At 37.5% G+C, this 21,400-nt stretch overlaps 1 protein-coding gene across 2 annotated transcripts in view; it reads left to right on the plus strand.

Annotated features, from left to right (window-relative positions):
• KCNK13 (potassium two pore domain channel subfamily K member 13) overlaps positions 1–21,400 on the plus strand; it is a 57,704-nt gene that overhangs the window by 5,433 nt on the left and 30,871 nt on the right. The gene's annotated exons all lie outside the window — the stretch shown is intronic.

A 21,400-nucleotide genomic window follows, 5' to 3' on the forward strand; every position in this document is an offset into this window, starting at 1 on the left:
TCACAGAGACCAAACAATCTGCCCTTACCTAACAGTACCATGCCTGAATTATTTCGAATCATAGAATTGTAGACTGTCCTGTGTTGAAAAGGATCCACAAGGATCATCATGTCCAACTCCTGACACTGCACGTATTGTGGTGCCCTAAACTGCACACAAGCTGCAAACAGCTCTAATAATTCAAAATGGCCTGCTTTAGTCATTGAGCCATAGGCAGAGCAAGAAAGGCATCTTTAGAACAAAAGGCTTTTTAGGGAAACTGCAGATAAACTGAGGCCATTTTCTTGCCTTACAGAGAATACCATGAAGTTGTCAACTCACTGAAGTTGTAATTGCCACCAGCCTTGGATTGCATCTGTTAAACTAGAACGTTACCTGCTTTTGAAAGACATGCTCAAGTGGATGGTTTACTTTAACTTTACCAAAAGCTTTCTATGATATATGATAGATCTGTATAAAATACAGATATAGAGAAAATGTGAAAAGGAGAACATTGGTTATAATGATGGGATTGTCACCAGTCTCTGCTACATGCAGAACTATGTAAAAAACTTTAAACAAATCATGTAGTAGAAAGAAAGTATAAAATTAAAGCAACCTGGAATCTTGAGTTTATAAGCAAGATCTAAAAAACGTACACGTGTGATAGCCTATAACGTTTTCTCTTGGGCACTGGTTAAAATAAAAGTTAAACCATATGATTGTAATCCACAAGGTTAGGGGAAAGGCCAGGTCCTGTCTCACATGTAAATTTTCTTACTTTTGTTAATGCCAGTTATCCAGTTTTACAGAAGATATCTAAAATAAATCACATGAATTTATATGTCTTAATGCGCCTGTTTCCTGACTAGAATAAGATAGCTGATGTGTCAAGTGCAAAGGTTCATACTTCTACTATTAGTGTTGAAATTTTGGTGGGATTAATCTCACTCTATCAATCTACAGATGGAGACCCAGGCAGCAGCAGAACCAGATCAACCTGCCACTGTTGGCAATACTGACTGTAACTTCTCTGCCACAGGGTCCCTCTCTCTCTCTCTCTCTCATTTAAATGAGATCAGTAAGTAGTTAAAAGCACTCAGACTCTGTAAAGGAAATCACATTATCAGTTACACTCTCTTATTAACATTTGGATTAGGTTTTGTGTGAGGAATTGGCATTTTCCAAGGCATGACTTTATAATAATATGGGGTTTTACTTGTTTCCAGGTGAATATGCTGGGAGCTGAGCACAAATTCCCTAGTAAGTTTTTGAAACATACAAGCAACTTAAGAGAAAACCTTTCTGGATTTGACTTTAACCCAGTAAGTGTAGAAGGCAACTTCTGTGACCATGGAGTGGAAGAGTTCATTATTCTTTAGAAGGAAAGGAAGAAGTACAGAAAACCAGGGGATTTTGAGGGCAAAACTTTAAATACAGATCCACAGTTTGGAATCTAAGATAAATCAAAACTAAAGAAAAATTATTTAAGGGGGACTATCAGTTTCCTGGACAAAAGATATGAATGATGCTGGCTCAAGGGATCCAAATGGGAAATATAGGAGGACAGGAACTATAGGAAAACACAAACATAAAAAAATTAAGTTAATTTCTGTCATGAGACGGAAGCATACAGAAAATGGATAGAAAATTAGTTCAGTGAAGATAAATAAAAGGAATAAAATGGAATCACAGGAACAGATACAAAATTATGCTATTAGCAAGGGGTGTCATGGGTGATGTAAACTGATTCATCAGAACAATAGTGATGAGAAAGACTAAGAAAAACATCGGTCTGCTGTATAGAAAAGAGAAAATCTCTCAGCAAATGATTCCAAGAAGGCTGAAATGTGTAATGGCTTTTTCTGTATCAGTCTTCTGAAAAGGTCAACTCTGAACTGGTGTGTGGTACAATTAACACTTGTAAGAAAGGGAAAGTAAAAGAACAGGTTAGAATCCCTAAATCTGTCAGATCTTTTAAGTATCTTTTTAAGTATCTTTTAAGATAACTGCATTCTAGAATGTTCAAAGAAATTACTAAAGCAATAATGAGCACTTTGGCAACTCATAGAAAAATTTGAAATTCCAGGCAAGTTAAAATTACAAACATTTTGCCAGTTTTTAAAAAGGAATGATGGCAGGAAGAAATAAAAAAGAATGGGCTTAAATTGCAACAAAGAAGATTCAGATTGTATATGAGAAAAAGTTTTCTAAATGAAGTGAAGCAAGTCTGCAGTCTGCCTAGGAATGACATGGAGACTTCATCACCAGACTCCTTTACAGTCAGGTTAACCAGACACCCCACAAGAATTATGCAGAATCCTTAATTCCATCATTGTGCAGTGAATGGATGATGGATGAGATGACCTTCTTCTGCCTATGCCAGGGCTTTTTCCCCCGGATTCTGTGTATAGTTCTGTGATAGTATGTGTTCATTATTCCTGTTATCCTCCAAAAAATAAAAAAAAAAAGCAAGGCGTTAATCACACTGCATATAGACTCTTGTTCTGTTGCCATTTTTACTTGTATTTTTAGAATGCAGATAAAAATAATTTACACTGAGCTTCTTAGATTTTTTTTAAACCTTCAGGAAATAAAAGAACTTTTTAATATTAGGATCAAGCAGGCCTTGAGATGTGCAATTATGCTGCCCTGCTTGGTATACGTCTCAAATTAAATAAACTTTAAACAAGCCCAAAATAGAACTGATCATGGACTGAGAAGTACTTACTTAATTAAAACAGTGAAATTAGATATAACAATATGTTTACTGCTGCTGGGATGAAAAAAAAACACCAACCAAAAAAACCAAACCTAAATGAGAAAATAATCATGAAGAATACCAGCTAAAAATAAACAGAACATATTACTTTGAAGAACTTGGTCATGCAAAGAGTTAAGTACAGTTTGTCTCTGTTCTGGCAGCTGTACCTCCTTCTGCTTGTGTTTGATATACTGTTATGACTTGGAGACAAAGAGCACGAGGAAAGCACTGTTATTGTCCATTTTTTGCACAAAACACTGCTGTAAATTGAGTGTAGGCCTTCAGGTGACATGCAGCAGGGACCACATAGGAGCCCTGTGTGTATGAACTGAGCGTTGCCAGTCCTCTGGGTGAGCATGAGAAGGAGCCTCCATTCCCAGGCTGCTGCACTGCAGCCCTTGGCAGAAAGGGGAGGAGACCAGAGCCTTTGCAGCCCCCTGGCATACAAACATCAGGCCAAGGAAAGCTCCAGGAGGTGTTGCCTTCCTCCAGATGGGTCAACTGGAGAATGCATCCATTCCCCAGCCAGGCCACTCTCCAGCCTACTCATCTCATGAACTGATAGCCCTGCTATAATCCTACTACTTTTACCTAATACTTGCTTCTAAGGTATCTCTAATTTTCCAAGTCAGAAGTTTCTTGAGGAGCTTTCTGCAGGCTGAGCTGATGAGTTCTGTGGACTGTAGCACTCAGCATATGAGGGTTTTCTGACTAGAGTGGTGACACAATTTTCCTATTTCCTGGAGGAAAACTTGCTCTTTTAGTTGAAAGCAGGGGCCTAATCAGGGCTGAGAAGATTTGACATGCCATGAAGTGGGATAAGTTTGATGGAGAAAAGAAAAACACTTATTTAAACAAACTAGGCAGTTCATGTAATGATATATATTATAGTAATTAATATAAAATAATTATTTTGACTTGGATTAACCCACATTTACAAAGAGGGAGAAATTTCTTCTAAATTATATCACAAATGTTGGGGGAAGGCTTGTAAACTTAAATCCTAGTATTAGATGACTGTCTTAACTGAGTTTTAAAATAATTTGGTCAGGATATAAAATACTGAAGATAAAGACTGTGTTGCTATTTGTGTTTACTCATGGATAGTACTTTTGTCCAATGGAATTATTTCCAATGTTAAAAGTTCAGGTGAGTGGTATACCAGCAGTTCATATATTAAAGCTTTTTCAGCACATTAAGAATACTTAAAACCAGAATTGTTTCAATATTAAAAATGAAAAAAAAAAAGTTTTGTAGCTAAATAGTGAAATATTATTCTATAATTTAAATTGCCAGGAAAAATATTTAGTATCGTAACATGGAGATTTTTATAGCATTTGTGAGACTTCAGTGTTCCATTGATTTCACACTGCTATCCCCGAAGGCAGAATATGGCTCATGGAAGTGTTTCAGACTTCTTGACAAGAGAAAATTCAATATAACAGTAGGTGCTGTTGATTGCAAATATAGCCCAGGCTTTTGCAACCTCAAACTAGTTTTGAGTTTGAGGTGGTTTTGTTCTCACAGTGAGAATAAGACCCTAAATGTGATTTTATTCACACAGATCTAATATGCCTATTTTAAGCATGACTGTTTTAATAGAAAGTAGTTCTGCTGAAAATGATAGTTACCAGTTATTAGAAAACTAAAGAACTGGAAAGTATACATTCCTTAGTGTGAAAATGTAACACAGTAGAAAAACTCCAAAGTGAGTAGCAAAACATTGAATTAAAAGTAGTAAAGGCAGGCGCAGACTTAAAAAACCCCAGTTTCCTATTTTAAGCATGTATTTGCATCCATTTTGTACTTTTCCGCAAGGCTCTTCGTGGTAATTGGTCAAAACTTCACAGCAACAGTTGTCCAGCCTTCTTGCTAAAATAGACTGTTCCTCGTGCACATCTGTGCTAGTGATTCTTTCATGCCTGCCTATAAGGGCAGCTGAGCTTTGTTGATTCTCTCTGGTAGAGGATAATGCCTACCAAACAGGTACAATACTGAATTCTGTTTAAAAGTTATTAATATAGTTAAGCTAAAAAAATTTAAACAACTTAGTTAGAGCAAAACAAGCCTGTTCCATTAATAGCATGGAAAATAAATAAATATTATATTCCAATTAGAGGCAGAAATATTTTTTTCTGAAATTATTTCCATAAAGATATAAATAGGATAGTACTGCTAGGGTAAAATCTTCTCCATATATGCAACTTTTCTTTCATGTTGCAGAATAATTTATTTTTATAATATATCTTCCTTTTGTTTCCTTCCTACATCACATCTTTTTTCCATTCTGTCTATGCTATACACTGGCACTGTTTTGCTGTTTGTTCTAAGAAAAATATTTTGTAATGGCCAGTTTCTCTTATTTTTCTAAGTAGGAGTTAATTTTGTTATACAGGCTGCTTTTCTTCCTTTCATTTTTCATGTATAATGCTTTAAATAGAAATTCTCATCTGCTTAAAGAGCTAGAGTCTGCCTCATCCCTCTGAGGCTGCAATATTCCTAGTTTATCAATTCAGCAGGTCCAAGTTTGGATTGTGGCTCAATGAGAAGGTTCTTAAGACTGTCCACATGCTCCAAGGAGCAGTACTGGCCATTCCTTCCTCTTTCACCACAAATTTAAACATCCTTGTGCTGAAGGAAATGCTATCTTTAAGACAAGCTGTAAACCACAACCCTGCAACATTAGAAGAGTCCTGGCACCCTCTGTAAAACTTCAGCCTTGCCCATAGTTTAATTTTGATCCTCCAGGTAAAGGTACATTAAAGGAATTTTCGCCATGTTTTTGCTGGATGCTGTATTCTGGCTGTTCTCTGACACTTTCAGAAGTTATAGTATTAAAGTATTAATGCAAAAATAAATATTTGCTCATGGGTGTCCTTAGTTACTCTTGAGGGCCATTAGTGATGGTTTCAACGCTCCTACCAATTTGTTCCTTCCAATTTCTTTGTCTGGAATCTGAAAGAGCAGAACAATAGAAGGTAGCAGGTAATAGGCTTGTCCTAACAAAGTACTAAATATTTTGTAATTTTTTGCAGCTGAAGCTGCATTTCAAAAAGCTTTTCAAATTGTCCTTTTATAAGGAGAAAAGTTCCTACTAAAGATGGCTTTTCTCTTGCTCTCCTAGAATGAGTTATCTCCTGCCTCAAGAACTGATTCAAGAGAGTACTGGAAAAATAAATTAACTGGATGAGGTCCTATTGTAGAAACTTTTGAACCATTTTCTTGATGTGTTTAAAATTGAGCTTGTAAATAACAAAGTGGGTGAGCTTTCAATCACTTTCAATCACATAAAAGCCATCTATTGCACTGTACTTCTATATGGATTGTAAAGCATTTTACTACTCAAATCAAGGACAAAATACTGAATTTGGAAGTAAGATTTTATTTAGTCTTCAAGTCTATGTCTTATCTTGGAACACTGTTGCACTGAGGTTGTTGCATATAATTTTAAGATTTTTTTAATCTTACCAGCATTCAAAGGGATAGATACTGTTTCATACAATATGTCTCAAGAGCCTTCTCATCCTGAAGAAGACATTAATATAGCTCAAAATACATACAGATCTGCTTTGCTTACTAGGTGATTTTACAATTGTGTTTTATAACAAACTTATACTTTTAATTTAGTTCCCATTAAATAAAAATCCAATGTCATTCAACAATACTAGTTCATGTATTTGCTTTTCCTAAAATTCTTTCCCATTATCACTGAGGCTCATCAGCCTAAACATCCCATCATAAAATAATATGTTAATCCTACTTTCAATCTTCTATCCATGTTAAAGGCAGAACTGCAGTAAGCTGGATATCATCACTTTTTAAAGGAGATGCCTGGGCAGCAAACTGGCAGAAATTAGGAGGGAAGGACCAGTAGAGGCAATCAAGGCAACTGCAGTCAGAAAGGACCTCCCTGTAATGGGGCCAGTAGGCAGGCGGGTGTTAAGGATGAGGATCACAAGCTTAGAGTCACCTGCTGAGCTACAGCAGCAGCACAGGTACTCACTACCCCTTGCTCAAACTGAAGTGATCTAGCTGTCTTTTAGTGCCACTGAATATTATCCAGGTTAAATGTCTGTCCCTCATTCAAAGGTGCTTCAGGTATTTTGAAGACATAGGCCTGGATAAAGAGCATGTTCAATGTGGACACTTGTCTTTCAATAACGAAGCTATGCTCCGAAACCTTCTGCCTTGTGTATTCCTGGACTATTTGCTTTAATGGTTTAGTGGTGCCCTTGGCAGTGTTTGGTTAACAATTAGACTCAATGATCTTGAAGGTCTTTTCCAACCAAAATTATTCTGTGATTCTATAATCAGTCCTAAGATAGATTTTGTCCCTTGTAAATGACAATAGGGCATTGCACAGATGCTTGGTCCTACAACATTTAATTTCTTTATTAATGACCTTGATCTTGAGGCTTTGTTGCTAACTTCCTAAAGAGGAAAAGACCTTTAACATAATGAAAGGATCCATTCATTGATGATGTCTGTCCCTTTATTTCACACAGGAAATGCCTGTTTTTCTTCTCACCATTTCAGTGGGAATCATTTTAATTCCTTAGAACATTTGCAGAAAATACCATCACTTGGAGTAGATGCAGCTCGTTTTCTTTGACTGTAGCAAAGGCTTAAAATTGGCATAATCTCATTGTAAACAAGAGCTCTGAACTTGAAACTTCATCTACAGGTATGGATAGGGGAGAGACCCATCCTATGGCCACTGTAAGAATTTCTTGAACAAGGAACTAATGTGATCCAGGAACGTATATTTAGGGTGAAAATGCTCACTCTATATATATAAGTTCCCTCTTGTCTCAACTTCAGCTTGTCATTCCTGCTCAGAATCTTCTCCTGTGCTGTCCCAAACATGCTGGGAACCTTCCTAAGGATGTAGAAAATTATGCAGATTTCTGCATAATCCTTGTTGCAGAAAACCAGCTCACATTGCTACAGCTACACCATGAGTGCCGCTGGTGGGATCTATCTTGACACAATATCCACCCCAGAAAATTCTCCTCTCGGCTAAGGAGTCACTTTACTCTGAGACAGCCAGATTGATATTTAAGCAGTTAAAAAGCTGATGAAGACAGGGCACAAGTGTGCTAACTATCACTGATTCTGCATACTTTTGGGGCATCTTTTGTCGGTCTCCTGTGCAATCCTAGCTGGATTTCAAAACTGCTCTGATTCAGTGGGGTCACTGGGGTGATCCTGCTGTCATTCACACACACTGTACACACTCATGCCCACACCCCACTCAGCTGTTCAGGAGAAATTTGCCTTGCAGTTGAGCAATCTCTCTGACCATCTGGGGTGTAACTGTCCATACTAGGGTAAGTCAAGTGCTGGTTAGAATCATTTACTTAAAGTAGTGCTTCTTCATATTTTTTTTCTTTTCCTGGGCAATATCAGCAGCACTTTAATTGCAAACAGATCATTTTTTTCCATGACAGAGTATGTTTCACAAGAACAAAGTAATAGGGAGTAGTCCAAATCTAGCATCTCAAAAATACACAAAAATAACAGCTCATTATTCTGTGTTTATTTGCTGCTGGAGCTGTGAGTTACAACAGTCTCATACCTAGAATTACCTCCTCAGCAGATTAAAAGGGGAGCATTGACAAGTGTTTGCAATCCTGACAAAATCATATCAACTCCTGACATAATGAGTAATTAAAAAGAAAAGTGTGAACTACCTTTAAGTATTAGTTTGAGATATTTTTGAGTTGAGAGATAATTAGCATGAAGAGAAATGAAAACAAGAAATATGGGTGAGTAGAAGTGCTGCTCTGACTTCCATAAGCACTTCTCAGGACATGCTCCAAGTGCAGGCCAGTGGTCTGAGGTACAGCTCTCAGGTGGAAGGAGGTGGATCTGAGGGTCAGAAGCCAGATTTTGCCTTGCTATGATATTAGAAAGATTGGGTGACTAAGCTGTAAGGTAAAATAGCTGTGGAAGAAAGGAATAAATGTAAAGGGCTATAAATTTTCAGGAAAACAGTGAGTGTCCACAGCAGGGGAGACTTCGCTGATTGGGCTGAAGCATTAAAATCACATCATTTATTTACCTTTCATGTTAAATAGCATCTTGATTGGAAATGCAGTTGCTTTTCTCTCTCCCCACCCTCTGCTGTTTCATCCTATCTACTAACTGGTATACAAACTGTATAACTTGAAAAACTGAATCCTCATGCCTTGATTGATGCCCGGGAGTTGTGAGATGGAAGCTGCTGTCAGCAAAGCCGTATGTAGAAGTATTTATCTAATACTGTAAGTCTTCTGTAATCAGGGATATGGGACCTTTCTTACTGGCTCTCAGTATCCAGCCCACTATTCCCCCACTACTTCAGGTTTGTACCTCTTGTAGCAGAAGAAGGACTTGGTTTTAGCAAAAATATTTTCTTCCTTATTCTTCAGTTCTGTTCTGCAAGTCTTATTTTCCATGTAATACCTAGTGGGCCCTGGCCCTTTGTTCCACTATAAAGCCAAAATCATGGATGCGGGAAGCCAGCTACAAAGAGATGGGTATTAGGGGGTAATCTCCTCCTGACACGAGCTGAACTTAATCTTCTGACCTGGAATAAAGAGTATTACTTTTTATCTCTTGTAAACCCAAAAATTTTGTCATCATTTTGTCTACCCTTCAATGGTAAATTAGGCTGCAAAATATTTGTGCCTTCATTTCTGAAGTGCTACCATATAATACAAGATATCAAATGGAACTGTTTCTTAACAGAATTGTTTACAAAGCAGACAATCAAGTTACTGAGGAAGGAGCTGGCTGGTAATTGGTAACTGGCCCAGTAAAGTCCTCAACTCTGCAACTGTTCCAGGGCACAGTGCTGGTGCTCAGAGTGTCACAGGACAGTTTGCAATAGTGCTGTCTTCAAAGGAGTCACAGGGAGGAGGTGACCTCATGGAGATAGTTCAGTCTCAATATACTATTCACACAGAGAATCCAAAAGTTTCTACAGATCATACACAAAAGGTTATCTGCAGGAATATATATATATTTTTCTCATTTTTCAAAGCAGCGTGGAGCAGAGAGATATGTAATGCCAGGGATTCTGCACACTGCTGAATGCTCCAAGGACTTCACTTGCCGAATCTAAAAAAGAGTAGTTTCTGGAACCTTTCTGGTATTGTGGTAGTTTGGGACCTTTTCCTGGAATAAGGATAGTTTCTCCCCATGCCAAAGGGAGGCTGAGAGGTGCTGTGTGAGACTGTCAGCACAGCTGAGCTGTCTTGAACCTTTGGCTCTGTGACAAACTCATTTTGGGGTTATGAGTTACTTGTGACTGGACAAACCAGAATGGGGCTGTGCCTGAGCCACACACAAGGAAACCAGGGATCTTTAGCAGACCACTAAGGATGATGGCTGCTCAGTTGTCAGAATGTTTCTGACAACTGTCAGAACTGTTTCTGTTTTGGGAAAAATATGTCAAAACCAAAATGTTTCTGTGAATTGCTTGGGTTTGAAGCTTTGTTATATCCCATGAAAAAATGTTTTGTTAGAAAATTCCTAGTTGATTCTACTACACAGAAACAATTCTAGTATAAGTAACTTTCTTTGTTTGTTCCCATATTGTTTTTAATTTTTCAAAGATGCTCTATTTTTAAAATTAGAAATTAATCAAGCCTCTGGCAACATGGGCTTTTCTTCACATCAAGTAACTATTATGGGACTTGGTAAAAAGTCAGTTTATTCTGCCTGGTGAAGTACATCTATGGTGGCCAACAGAATCCTACTTAAATCCAAAGAAAGCAAAGATACTTTTTTTGTTTCACAGAGGATGTCAGAAAACTCTGCCTTAAATACAGAACCAAATTCAAATTCTCCTTGGCAAAAAACCCAACAGTGCTGATCAACACAAATATAAGAAAGTGAAGTCAGCCTTCCCCACTGTTTCTTGTGCTTTTGCAGAGCTCTCCCTCAGACTAGATAATTCAAACAAGTGATAAAATGTGAATGTAGACCTGCAGGGTGTGTAGCTCCCTTCCATAGCTTTAATCGGGCTTTGTCCAGAGCAAAACAGGAGGATCCTGATACATTTTAAGTATTTTGTAAACTTGGCTGTAAGAAGTATCCTGGGAGTCATGAGCTATGCAGACATTTCATCTCTTCATATATAATTGTCAGTTAATAAAAATGTTAAAATGGAAGAAATAACTTTACTTGGCTTGAAAGAAGCATCATGAGAGTCATGAGTTATGCAGACATTTCATCTCTTCATGTATAATTGCCAGTTAATAAAAATGTTAAAATGGAATGAATAACTTTACTGATTAATGCTCCCTGCAGCAGTGAGGCAGAAAATGTTAAGGTTACAGCATTGTGTTAGCATGCAAGAAAAGAAAGCGGTAATGACAAAGTTTTAACAATATGCTTTGTGTTAGAGTCAAATGTAATTGGTTGGCATTGCTTCATTAATTAGGAGGTGATCAAAAGTCCTATAGATAGAGAGGAGTAAAAGCTTCAATTACATCAAAGACATCTTTTAAGTAATGGGAATAACATCCATATCAAAAGAATGACAAATACTTTTGAAGCATATGACTACTGATTTTATAGCTGTGTACTGTCTTCAGCACTTGCCCTTTCAGAGGAAATCCAAAAAAGGAAATTTATGCAAGACACCACAGAACTAAGCAATGTAGAACAAAAAGATACTCAGCAGAGTAGATGCAAAATCAAACACTGGATTAGACTCAGAAATAACATGAGCTGGTTAAGTTTTGTTTTCTATAATCATGAAATTCAGTTTTGTGTCAAATAGCAGCAATAGCAATAGGGTTTTTTATTTCAAAATTGATTTCTAAAATGGAGAACGTTGTGTTTGCCATTAGTTTGTTCGGAGAAACACATCCCTCTCAGAGCTTTCTTGGGTCTTGTTTTTTGTTTCAGGACTCAGTAAAACTGTGGGGTCTGAAGTCAGCAGAAGTTCAACAGATGCTGCTATGAATGGTTTTTTCCACTTTATATGAAATTGCTTTCCACAACCACAGACTTTGCACTCAATCTTTTTTTCTTCCCCCACCTTTGTTTTCTTGTCCATTTTTTCCTAACCATTACCTTGCTCCTGATGACAACACAGGCATGACTGAGGATTTGAGGTTGTGTTGAACTGGATCTTGGCTTCCCTGAAGAATGCTTTTCTAGGGCAGAGGTCTGGAGAAGCTCCCTCAAGCTTTTACCTGAGACAGCTGTCTTGTGGAATAAGCTAGGGGGCTGACAGGAATGGGTTTTCCAGAAGCAGATTCATGTGAAGAACCTAATTTTCCTAGGGCAGGGGGGAAAGGTGACCCCTTAACAGCATTTGTAAGTGGTTAGTGTCAGTGGCAAAACTTCACTATACTGGTAAAATGAAAGAGGAAGCAACACAATCGTTACACTCCCTGGCAGCTCTGTGTCCATGCTCCATGTCTCCTGTTAAGTTGGCACCATGGCACAGGTTCCCTAAGAAGACACAGACAAGGCTCAGTCCCAGTATTGTGTTTGAGTTGGTTGGTTTAGGTACTTCTCTGGGGAATGAAAGCAATGCCTGAAGCCTCCCTGTGGTCAAGCAGGACTTAGAGTTGAAGCTTCTGACTTCCCAGGTGTTTGGTTACTTCAGGCAACATCACTAGTGGTTTTGAACAGAATCTGTAATTGCCAGTGCCTAGTAAAGTCAACAAATATAGGTCAAGGATACAAAGAGAATTTGGCCATCTCTCGACTCCTAGCATGAAAGATTTGGATAGTCTGGCTGGATTGCTCTAGCTTATTCACAGCAACTGCTATTTAGGACCTATGGGTACTTTATGGAGGAACAATGAAATACAGTCTGAAATACAGTCCAAATTTATGCAAATGTTTAATCTTAGGTTTATACTTAATCTTACTAATGACTCTGAAGTAACAGAACTACTTGTTTTTTTTACTTCGGGTAAGTAAAAAATATAAACAAGTCTCTGCAGAAATAAGTTTTAGTTTTTCCTTCTGCAATTACATGCAAAACATAAATGTAGATAAAATTTCTTTTTTGCCTTTTTTTCTCCATTAATTTATTCAAAGACAATGAAGTATCACTCACTTTCTTCATACTGGCCTTTTTTACAGCAAGGTGAAACAGAAGTGAAGTGTTCTGTAAAACCTCAGACTCAGGAGAAATAGTAGCTATTTTTGTAGATTTATTAGATTTCAAGTCTTAAGTGTCCATTTAATTTTATGTTTAAAATTTTCAAAATATTGTGACAAAAATATATAGGCTTGAAGTTCTGATGTGTGAAGTAAAGGAAAAACCCCAGTATATGCTTTTGAGTAAATCCTCCTAGTGTTGATCTGAGGACTGCAGAATCTGCCAAAGCTTATAGCAGCACCATGGCAACCTCTGGGACCATCACAGGGTTCAGTGATTACAGTCAAAACATGCACAAATTAGCAATTAAAACAACAATCCTGCAGCATTTGAGAGATTATTATCTCTTTTGAACCTTTCTGGATTGCAACTGATACCAGTTTAGTTTCATTAAATTAAGAGCATTTTATTGGAAAAAACTGTCATTGTCCGCTTTGACATAACACAATGAACCATGGCAATAACAGTTTCATGGTCACTAGTCAAAGTCTATGCCTGAGGTGTGAAGCCTAAATTGGGAGCCTTTCTGCTCTTATGTCACGAGACAATGCAGTGCCAACGGTGCCTGAATTTGTCACCAGGGGCCAAAGTGCCAAGGCCACCATGCCTGCAGACTGTACTGATCTGCAGGTGCAGGGCTGTGATTGGCTTAGTCTTGGGCAAAAACTACATTTTTCAGTGCATCAGCACTAAGAAATTAAGATTTCTAATCTTGCAGATTGCTTCCTTGCTGAAGTTACAGAGAAGGGCTGCCCAGGCTGTTGTGACACCTCTGTGTGAATGTGTATTTGCCACATGCCATGCTGTAGAAGACCTGCATTAATTTACACACCTACACAAAAAACAGTGAAATAATACATAAAAATGAACCAAACCTGCAAATTTTTCCTCAAATTTATCAGTACTTGATATGAGATTTTCGTGTTTTCAGTTTAGTTGTTTATACATATACCATATACATCATATAGCTGACTTCTGTGTTAAGCAATCAAAATGCAGGAGTAATACCCTGTATTGAACATCAAAATGTGTGCACTTGATCAAAGTCATACAGAGATCAGCAATGACTGTCAAGTCCATGTAGAGGAGCTGAGTTTCGGGGTGATTTTAGTTCTATTTGAACCTGATGTGCTCACACATTTGGTAATAACCTCAGGAAAGAAAGCAGGATTGTAACTTACATTTCAACTGAACTGTGGATGTGTTAACATCCCAAATGGCCTGGTGTTTTTGAGGATCTAGTGAAACTTGATTAAGATTGTATTAGTTTTATCAGATTTCTTTTTTTATTTAATTTTTACTTGAACAGAGTTTCCTTTGATTTGTTCCTTTAATTCCTTCAGCCAAGCCACTCTACAGAAACTGTTAAGTATCTTCTGATCCCCTTCATTTCACAAAAGTCAGCACATGCTGTGTCTTATGAAGTTACATTGCTAAAAGCTAGGCAATGTGAATAAGCTGATCTCTAACAAACATAATATACAGAAGTTTTATCAGACTGCTCTTGTTTTAGAAGGATATGAATTAGCATCTCTGTCTGTCACCTAAACTCATATTGTCAGAAAATGTGTAGGATCATAATTATCTTGGAGATTTGACAGAGACTGATCAACAACTCCAAAAATGACAGAAGCAGAGTATGACTGACAGATAATCAGAGAGATGGGGGCAAGTGGGCACATAAGCTCCATTTTATAGCAAAGCCCAAGTAATACTACAGATATGCCTTTTTTTTTAGATGCCATCAGTACTGGATTTTCCTATGCCAAGTTTTTCTTTAGATTTCTGAAAGCTTTGAGCTTCACAATATATTTGTGGGTGTAATTACTTTTTCTAATACAAAGCTAACCATGAAAAGAATAGTTTTGCATTCAAGTGTACTATGTAAATGTACACACATAGGTTCAACAGAATTAAAGAGGGCTTCTCATGACATAATTAGGCAGGGAAACCATGGTCTTTGTCTGAAAATGGTTTTGCTTTGTAAATAATTATCACTAGAATATAAAGGATAAGAAGGAAGGATACAGACTGCATATTCACACATACTTGCATTAAAACTTGAGCAACTTCTGAGCTGGAAGTGGAAATGGGTAAGACTTAACTGAAATCTTTTATAAAAATGACTGAGATGAAACTTCACTTTAATTTTTAGAAACTAGTATGTCATCTTCATAGTTTTTTCTGCTGAAATATTCCATTTCTCCTCATTGTTATGGAACTATGAAAAATCTTGATGTGTAAAAATGGAACAGCTGTGTTTCTCACCTCCATAAAATCCAGTGAATCATCTTTCACTCTTTCACATTGCTCATGATCACATTTAATGAAAATCAAGAGCACGATGGATCTTCCTCAGCAGTTGTAAAAAAAGAGTTACCAGAGAAAGCAGCCTTTGAGTCAGTTGAGGGAAAATCTGTGGGGGAGATTTTCACTCTTCATCCCCCAGTATAAACCTTGGGCTCATAAATTATCAGAGCTTTCAGAACCCAGTATGGAAAATCCAGGACAAATAATAAACCCTGAAATGTAAAGAATGGGAAAAATACACCAATTCACCCAAGTATTTATAGTTTTAAAAATATGGAACCACCATTTAGAACCAACGTAACATACCAGCTAGAAAGAGCAGTATTGCAGGCATAGGCAAGAAAGCCTGCTGTCCTTGTAATTTTGTCAGTTGCTAGGAAAAAATCACTGCTAATGCAGTGCTAATAATATGAGTGTGTGAAGCTGAGTTTGCAGCTCTCGGGTTCTTGTTTCCATATTGAAATGCAAATTATCCTAAGACTTCTGTCTTCACTTCAGGAGCCAAATTGCAATGAAATTAGTTGCTCTGCCATTAGGGAAAAAATGGTGATTGCACCTTTTACAATGATAATGTTTTTGCTTAGCACATTAGGATATGAAATTTGCTGTTAATGGTGATTTTAGTTCTTCTCTTATATTGGCAGTGCCACTGATCGTTGCTGGGAACTAAGTGTGTTTTGAGTCACAAGTCTATTTTCTTAGATTAGAGCCTGATGGTAATTACCTATGCCTAGAAAGTCCTGCTTTTGAGAACTCAGCAACGCTTTTACTTCTTGCTAGTTAGTTTATAATAGGCAGAAAAGGAAACATCTCAGTTTCTCGCCTACATGAGTTTGGATCATGTATTTTTTCTTTATCCCAAACTCTGCATTACTGGATATATTCCTTGAGAAGTGGTGTTTTGTTCTTAAAAATAAACATGTATCTGGAATGAAAAACATGTATTTCAGGAATGGGTAACTTAATATTTTCATGCTGATGCATACAGTTGTGTTAGTTGTTGTAATTTAGTATTTTATTTAGTCCTGAAATATTTTAAGATTGGCTCAGTGCTTTGAAATGGGAAACATGCCAAGAAATCAGCAAGCTACACTTGCCAAATATTGCTCAAAGTGGGGGACTTGATCAAAGTTTTTACAGTAATGCACACAGTGTCATCTTGCAAAGATGCCTCCCTTAGCAAGGTATTTTAAGTAGAAAATTAGAATGAAATTTCCCTTTTGGACTATATGGACTTGATTATCTCAGTGCAAGAGACTAGACCCTGAAATTAATTTTCACACTTAAGCAGATGTGGTAGCCAGGGTGTTGCTGTCAATTTGTCATAGATGGTCTTGAGCATTAAAATGGACTATGCTATAATCTCAGTTTCAGTCACCTTAGAGTTCCAATTTATATAAGTCAGGAATGATTTGTCAGCTACTGAAAATCAAAGTTTAGTTATGTCTGAAGTGATGTTTTCCTGCAGGTCTTCCTGTATTTCCAAATTTGATCTCATACCACAGTGATATTTGGGGTATACCCTTCTCAGAATGAAAACTGTGAGTGCCTTGGCAAACAGGAAGGTGGGGATATAGGTAGGGCAGCAGGACTTCCCCACACCTTTTAAATGCTATGGGAACTTTACATCCCAATTCCACAGCAACAATGCATGAATAGAAGAAACACTGGCTTAAAGTCTCAGCATGAGGAGAAGCATTTATTTCTTTCTAGCCTTACAGAAATGTAGTAGGAGTAAAATGCTTGTATGATTTTAAGGCATAATAGATTAGAGATATATAAGATAGTATACATACGTATGTGTATATAGTGTTTATGATGTATTTGTGAGAGATCAAGACATTATACACACTTTGTTCATGTTTTGCAACATGCATAAATGCTGTTGATTTGAGCCCCCAGCCTTTACTGCAGTAGGATTAATGGTTTGGTGGTGTTACTTTTCCCTGCTTTCCTGAGAAGCTCTCTAACAAATAGAAATCATTTGTGATACCCAGCCAAGGCAAAAAGAAATCAGAAGAAAAGTGCTCACCCTCATGAGGTTGTCATCCCACATCTTCCCATGCAAGGATGAAACTTTTTTTTCACTGTACATCCTTAAACAACAGGTAAGAAGACAAATTGGAGCATTAGGAAGTTTGCTTCTTACCTGCTGTGATGGCTTTGCTGCTTGCTTTTTAGGGATTAACCACTGAATCACTTGGAAACTAAAGACAACAGAAAGACAGAAGAAGTGTGAAGTTGTCCACTGAAAATGAGCAAGTGTGCCAGAAAATTAGCAGGAAACAATTTTGTGATTGTTCTCCTGGGAGACAAAGCATGGAGCTTGACTTCAATTCTCAGGGAATGGCTGGGCATAGTTTGCTGAAGAGATCATTTGCTAGTTAAGAGACATACATACACTGATGTATTAAAATAGGGCTTTTTTTATTATAGTTTATGCTGCTTCTTCCATATATATTTTCCTTTTTCCCCCACAGTCTGATGATTTTTCTTTCTTCAGGGAGACTCTTTACTCACCTATTGTCTAGGCAAAATTCAAGATCCAGTTGTGGTCTCCCTGGCCAAGGATAAATTCAGGAGCAGAGCCAGTTCATGTATGCAGCTTTAGACAGAATCAGATCCAAATGCTGTGTTGAAACTGTCTTGAAACCTACAACCAATGAGGCCATGGGCTCATTGTTTTTCCACAAGGCAAAAGTCAAATGTGGATAGTAGAAGTAATTCATATATGAAAAAAGGACTTAAGTATCTCTGAGATGGGGACTTGCAGCACTGCAGAGTCCTGCCTTAAATAATGGGAATGATTTCACACTTGCCATAGTAACAGCAAAATTGTTAGTGATAAAATTAACTCAGCCTCTCTATACTTTGTATTATTGCCATTTTAGCACTTGGTATGCCTTTTAATTTTACCCATGGCCAGAATATATAATGAAATCAGAAAGGCTACAGTCTAAGTAGCCCTTGTTAGTTAGTCATTGTCGCAGATAAATATGGTGATTTGAAATAGATGCTTAGAAATAAAGTTTTAATTTAGTCTGTCTTCATCAGAAAAATACCCTTAAAAATTCAATTTAATCTATAACAAAGGCTATTTGGAGGGATACATTTACTGCTATCTGTTTACCACTGAAACTCTGGATTTTGGAGAGTCACCACAAGCTTTAACAGGGACCTACATACAGACTTTTCTCCTAAGTGCTCATTAGAGCTGCCCTGATTTAACTCTAATAGATCTTTGTTCAGAACATGAACATTAACGGAAATTGAGTTTTAGAGCAAATAACACTATTTATTAAGCATGAGTTTCCTAACAAATACCTTCATGCAATTATTGTAGGTATGAATACATCACACATTCCCATAATTTTGAAAGAACTCTGAGGAGTCAAAGTGACTTTTGCAGACTTCTAAAAATAAGCCCACACTTTTCTAAGAAAGTATTTTCTTTTAAATAGAACCCAACAGTTCTCTTCCCTCTCTGAGTCACAATCACTAGAAGCACTAATGGCATGTCCTCATAAATGCTTTAGTGGCAAGGAAAATACAATTGGTTTTTGCGAGTCAAGTCATGTATTTCCACTGCACTTCTAGAAACCAGAAAACTCAGTTATTGCTTAGTCAGTTCTCTGAGTTTTGTGAAGGTGACAAGGAAGTAGAGGAAAGATACCATTCTCCTTGCTCTGTAGATGTCCGTAGCTCTGCCTCCCTCATTTGGTTAGCGGGGTAGTGCTAGTTCTTGTGCTGCCTCTCTAGCACTCAGCCTCTCTAGAAAACTCTTAGGCTCATGCCTCTTGAAGCTTCCTAGAAGCTTGTTCAGATACCAGAGGGCTGTACAGGGTTTGGCAGTGGAGCAAACAGATCATCTGCCACCATCCCTATCCAGAGCCAGGCAGAGAGTGCCAGAGTGTGGGCAATGACCTGGGCAGCTCCCCACCTCAACCAGCCCCAACCAGTTCCTCACACACCTGGCCAAAGTGGAGGAGGCTTTTGGGGCCCTGAGGTGCTTTCTCACGACTTCATCTGGGTAAGCACACAGAGCTTTTTGACTATTTATTTTTCCTATTGTAAACAAAATTATTGCCAAATATAGAGAGTTTAAGGGAGAGCTACACTGATTTCCAGCAGGTCGAGGTGTGAATAGATGACAGGATTTTAAAAAGACAAATAATAATTGCATGGTAAGAGTCCGTTATGTAACAGCATGTAAATATTTAATAGTACAAGATAAACTGGCGACAATCTACAGGTATTTGAAAACATAATCTTATGGGAGGAGTGGATTTGGTTAAGATAAAAAAAGTATGATGATTAGTAATGGGCTAATATTAATCAAGAAAAAGTATAAGATAAATATCTGGGAAAAAATTGGAAATTTTATTAATCATTATATATTAGATTGTTGTTTTGAATCAGCAGTGGTCTAGAAGATGCTTAGTGTTAAGTGACCCAGCTACATGGATTGTCTGTTAGGTTCTGTGCAAGTCAATTAAAATTTTTGTGAATATTTTCCTATTATTTCCTTACAAGTATTTAATTGTGCCAAGTAGAGTGTGGGATGGACTACAATTGCAGATGCTGAGAGAATTGACATGCTCAGTCATAAGCAGAAGAGGCATCTATGTAACATCTCTTCTAGAAAGATGCACAGGAAAAAGATTTTTGATAATGTTATGAGTCAGTGAGGGGTATTTTGTTAGATGTTATGCAGAGCCTACTGCATGTTACATTTTAGCCAATTTAATAACTTCAGTGAGTTAGAAAACTTGATATAACAAGGATCCTACTTTAAATTCAGGAATACCATATAACTTTATTTTAACAGAAAAGCTATGTCCAACAAGCAGCTTTCAGAATATTAAATCTTTTCATATTTTTTGTATGTAATATAAAAGTAACATAGCTGAAATACTATGTAGATTATTACTCAACTAGGTTATTGAAATTATTTGGGGATTTTGGTGTTTTCCCCCAATTTTTGTCAACCTTATGAGATAATATTTATTTTGTTTTCTAGATACTGAGTCATTTGTGCAAAGTTTTGCATCTGTTGTTGACAGCACATTTATATGTCACTGAATTTTCTATCTTGGTGTCTGACTCATCATTGTGTTTCCCCAGTGTAAACAGATTTTTTGTAATGGAATTACAAAGGCATAAGAAAGAGATGACATAGAATAGAGAAACTCTTTGGCTAGTGTAAAATTTTCCTCTGTGAACATCTGTGCACAGCAGATGAGAATATATACAAACAGAGTTAATAATTTTATAAGCTATGTAAATAGCTATGCTTTGGGGACTAAACTGCTCTCTAATTGATGTAGGCATATTGCCTTTTAGGCAACTGTCAGTGGTGCCTTGAGAAGGCTGACCTAGAACAGAGGCTAGACAGAGTTAAGAATAAAGTAGGTATTTATTGAAAGGCCTTAAAGGATACACCTTGGGTTGTACAAGAGCTTTGCCAAGGCTACACCCAAGATGAACCTAAAAATGGTCACAAAATGGATGGTCACAAGGTCTCACATTTTTATAGGTTTTGGTCCATCTGCATATCAGGTTATGAAGTCCCAGCTTTCTTGTCTTCTCTCTTCAGTCCACCATTGTTTATGCTTTTGGGCCTGAAACTTGTAACGATTGTCTTTGGTATCAAGCTAGAAAAGGAATTATTTTGTCTACCCACTCTGTGAAGAGAGCTCACTAACACTTAATATGAAGCTCAAAACTACACATCGAGGCAGCACAGAATATGAAAAATATGAAAGCTAAAACTTAAGGCATCATTTCCCCCCTTTAGAGGCATCAGCAACAGTCCTTCCCTTTACAAAGACTAGTTACCTGGTTATTGTCAGAGGTGGGAAACACCATGTTGGTCATGCAAACACCATAACACCATATCTATATTTTGTGGGAAACCAAACAGTAACACTGGAGTAGTGAAGTGAACATAAATCTAAAAACATGCTTTTGCCTTTATTTCATGCCATTTACAATTTTTTCCAGCTGGTGCCGTGGGGCCCATGCTGAGCATATTGCCTTGGATTGTGTAGCAGGCAGAGTGTCTGACTGTCAGTGCCTGGGCCTCTTGTAGAAGTGCAGAAGTACTTGGGTGGTGCTAACATGGGGAACAGCCTTGTTACCCACACAAGGGTGGGGCAGCTGCTGAGAGCGGCCAACAAGCCTGGACTGGGCTGCAGGGCTAACACGCTGCCTTGTTAGGGAGGCTGGAAATG

This window comes from Poecile atricapillus, chromosome 1 (assembly GCF_030490865.1).
Source record: "Poecile atricapillus isolate bPoeAtr1 chromosome 1, bPoeAtr1.hap1, whole genome shotgun sequence".
Lineage (NCBI taxonomy): Eukaryota > Metazoa > Chordata > Aves > Passeriformes > Paridae > Poecile > Poecile atricapillus.